The sequence below is a fragment of the Tamandua tetradactyla genome, chromosome 8, assembly GCF_023851605.1.
Source record: "Tamandua tetradactyla isolate mTamTet1 chromosome 8, mTamTet1.pri, whole genome shotgun sequence".
NCBI lineage: Eukaryota > Metazoa > Chordata > Mammalia > Pilosa > Myrmecophagidae > Tamandua > Tamandua tetradactyla.
Window position 1 is genome coordinate 42,443,255 of NC_135334.1, and position 4,438 is coordinate 42,447,692.

The window sequence follows — 4,438 nt, forward strand, 5'->3', positions numbered from 1 at the left end:
GTACCCAAACTTCTGGGCTTCCACTGATGGTAGATAATCAAGATCCTGATAATTTTGACTAGTTTGAAGTTTTGCTTCATGCTATGTTTTCAGCTAAAATGTCATACCTGGTACACAATAAAACTTAGATATAACACTTGTAACAAGTATTGCCCTTGCCAGCAGAGATTTAGTGATAGTTTGGATGCATATACTGAAGTTTAAAGGAGTCAAAAGCCTTCCATCTGAATGCAAATCAAAACCACAATGAAATATCATCTCACACCTACTAGAGTGGCTATTATAAAACAACAACAACAGAAAACAACAAGTGCTGGAGAGGACGTGGAGAAAGAGGCACACATTCACTGTTGGAGGGAATGTAGAATTGTGCAAACTCTCTGGTAGGCAGTTTGGCGATTCCTCAGCATACTAAGTGTAGAATTGCCACATGATCCAGCAATCTCATTACCAGGTAAATATTCAGAGGAAATGAAGTCAAGGACACAAATGGACATTTGCACACTAATGTTTTATAGCAGCATTGTCACAATTGCCAAAAGATGGAAACAGCCCAAATGTCCATCAACAGATGAGTGGCTCAACAAGCTGTGGTATATACATACAATGGAATGTTACACAATTGTAAGATAGAACAGAGTTATGAAGCATTTAATAATGTGGGTGAAACCTGAAGACATTACACCGAATGAAATTAGCCAGAAACAAAAGGACAAATGCTGTATGATCCCACTTATATGAACTGACAATAATGGGTGAAATTTGAGTATTAAAGTTGAAAACACAGGTTATTAGGAGACAGAAACAAAGTAGAGATTGGGCCTTTGCAATCCTGTTCAGCAGAACTGATTGTAAAGACCCAGAAATGGAAGCGCAACACTAAACAATGGTAGCACAATATTGTAAGTACCCTGAGTGAAGCTGAGTGTGAGCATGTTTGAGCGAGGAGGGCAGGGGGCGTGTATGACACCAGAAAGAAAGTAGACGATTAAGACTGTGACAGTACAACTTAGCAATGCCAAGAGTGAACAATGATAGTGGTTAAATGTACAAATAGAATATTTTTACATGAGGGAGAACAAATGAATGTCAATAGTGCAAGATATAGAAAATGGGATGCCATAAAGGGGAAAATACAATTAATCCTTACTAGGGTCTGCAATTAACAGTGACATGGTAATGTGCTTCCATTGACTGTAACAAAGCCAATAAGCCAAAGCTAAATGGCAATAAGCAGGGGGTATGAGAAAGGGTGTGGGATTCTTTGTGGAAGAAACGGAAATATTCTCATGTAGATTGTGGTGGCGGAGGCATGGCTAGTGATTATGCTGGGAACCACCAATTTTTTTCCTTAGGTTGCATTGTATGATGTATGAATAAAACTGTTTACAAATGAATAGCGAGATACAAGTGCTGGAGAAAATGGGGAGAGAGAGTTGCACCTGTCCACTAAGTAGAAAGGTGCAGGCCTTCTGGAGGGCAATGTGGTAGCTTCACAGAAGGCTGGGAGTGGGGATGCCGTATGATCTTGCAATCCCGTAGTTAGGTATATACTGGGAGGAACTGAGAGCAGGGGCACGAATGGACATTTGCATACTGGTGTTTATGGTGGCATTATTCATGAATTGCTGTGGATGGAGGTGATTGAGCACATCTACAGAAGAATGGAAGGGGGAACTGTGGTGTGTACATATAATGGACTACTGAGCGGCTGGAAGAGGGAATTAAAGTCTTGAGGCATGCAACTAGGTGAATGAAACATGAGGACAGTAAGTTGAGTGAAATAAGCCAGAAATGAAAAGACAAACATTTTAATACCTCACTAATATGGACTAGCTGTAATGTGCAAACACTGAGAATTCAATTTGAGAGCACAGGTTATCAGACAAATACCTATTTTAAAGGTTCCTGGATTATAAACTCTTAGGGCAGTCACATCTATTCCAGAGTTGTAACTGTTATTTCTAAATTCTGAGATGCTAACCTCTTTGTGTATAACCTGGTCATTCCGTGGAATTTCAGGTTTTTGTGTGACACATGAGACACAGAACTAGCGTTCTGGTAACTCTGAAAGTCAACATTACTCCATACAGCAACTGTTAGAAACATTGAAAAATTGTTCAGACTTCAATAAGAGATATGAATGAAGCTGATCTAGGTAAGACTAAGGCAAAGCAGACTAAAGTGTAAAGGATAATATTGACTGTATTTTAAAACTTCAACTTCTATGTAAGACCAAAGGAAGGAACGTTTATTTTGTGGAAAAGTCATATTTTTGGTAGCATACTATCTAATTTAACTTGTATGGTCAGTTTACTTGCAAACCATAATTACATGGAACTATGAATAGGAGTGAGATCTTGTGGTTTGCGCAGGTTGGAGTTTTGCCCTGGTGCATTCCAGAGTAAGCTGGGCAGAAGATTAAAAAGTATTTGCAAAGTTCCCTTGTGAGACTGGGGAAAAGGTGGAAATATTAAACAAGACCTGATATTCTTGCAAGCAGCGGGGACTGCCAATTTGATGGGACACACCCTCGATCTTGGGGGTTGCCCTTATGAAGCTTACTCTTGCGAAAGAGAAGCTAAGCCTATTTGGGACTACGCATAAGAGTCACCCCCAGAAAACCTCTTTTGTTTCTCAGATATGGCCTCTCTCTCTAAACCACCTTGGCAGGTAAACTCACTGCCCTACCGCACTACATGGGACATGACTCCTGGGGTGTAAAACTCCTTGGCAACGTGGGACCTGACTTACAGGGATGAGCCTGGCCCTGGCATTATGGGAATGAGAAAGCCTTCTTGATCAAAAGGGGGAAGATAAATGAAACTAAAGTTTCAGTGGCTGAGAGGCTTAAAATAGAGTTAAGAGGGTATTCTGGAGGTTATTCTTATGCAGTATATACATATCCCTTTTCAATTTTTGGTGTATTGGAAAAGCAAGAGGGAAATACCTGAAACTGTTGAACTGTAATCCAATAGCTTTGATTCTTGAAGATGACTGCATAACTGTAGGGCTTTTAAGGTGTGAATGTGTGAGTGTGGAAACCTTGTATCTGACACTTCCTTTATCCAGTGTATGGACAGGTGAGTCAGAAAAAAAAGACACAAAAATAATAGGGGGTGTATGGGGTTATGGGATGTTTTGGGCATTCTTTTTTATTCTTATTCTTATTTTTATTGTTTTTGGGGTAATGAAAATGTTCAAAAATCGATAGTAGTGATGAATGTACAGCTTTATAATAATACTGAACCACTGATTATATACTTTAGATGATTATATGTCAATTAAAAAATCATTAAGAAAAAAAATTCAGTTGATAAGGGAAAAAAAAATTGGATTTCAGCAAATTCCCAGAGGTCTGATATTGTTGCCTTTTCTGCTACCAGTCTTCTGGTTATGAAACACATTGTTATCAGGCCACAGTATCCTTCATTTGAAGTGGACAGGCCTCCTCGGGTTTCCATTCAAAAGCCCATCTATGCTAGGAACTCATGAGCAATGTAAATTTTAATGAAGCTTACATAAGAGGAATGGAGAAGGGGGTTACATCACAGCAATGTGACAACTTTAACAGAAAGTATAGGCATCACCATTTTCAAAATGACCATGGGTTCCTCACTATTAATCAATTTTACTAGCCTTTCAATCTGACTATGTCTCCATCTCATTACCTCCTTAATCTTTCTCTTCCGTTCCTTTTTTCTGCTTCCTTCTCTTTTAAATTCTGTCCTTGCTTTCAGGAATAAGAAAATGCAAACAATGTAATTCTCTCATCCCTCCCTCGTGTCCCAGATTTGTAGGCTGAAGCATTGAGACTGGTGTATATCTATCTGCTACAGGAACAACTTTGGAAAATAATTTAAATAAATGCTTTTCAGAAAGACGATTTCAAAATCTATCATTATGTAAAGAAGATGGCAGTTATTAAGAAGTATATGGCCCAGAAACGGGCTCTCTCTGAATTCTTGACATGCCCTAACAGAATTAGAAAGGTGGAGAAAAATTGAAGTAAAAGAACAAAACTTCAATGTGAATAATAGTGTGGCATTCTGATTTCATGGAGTGACGTTATCCTAGGAAAATAATGAGGCTCTTACAGATTTTCTTTTTGTTATTTTTGGATTGATATTTGACAGTTTATGACAAGCAGTGTTTGTTTTGGGGAGACGCGTGGTGGGTAAGTGTGTGTAGGTATACGGTTTGAATGCAGGTGATTGTGTGTGCATGTTTCTGTGTGTGAGTGTGTATAAGCATGTAGTGTTTGGCCCATTAGCTTCCCTCTAGAGAAAGAATTGGGGAGAATAAACAGTACTTATGCAATTCACTATTACAGAGCTTGAGAATGACATCATGTGAAGGGCTTATGATTTGATTTGAGGTGGGACATGGCGAAGCCACCCATCACTGCTCTGCGTGACCTGAAGTGTCACAGCCATTC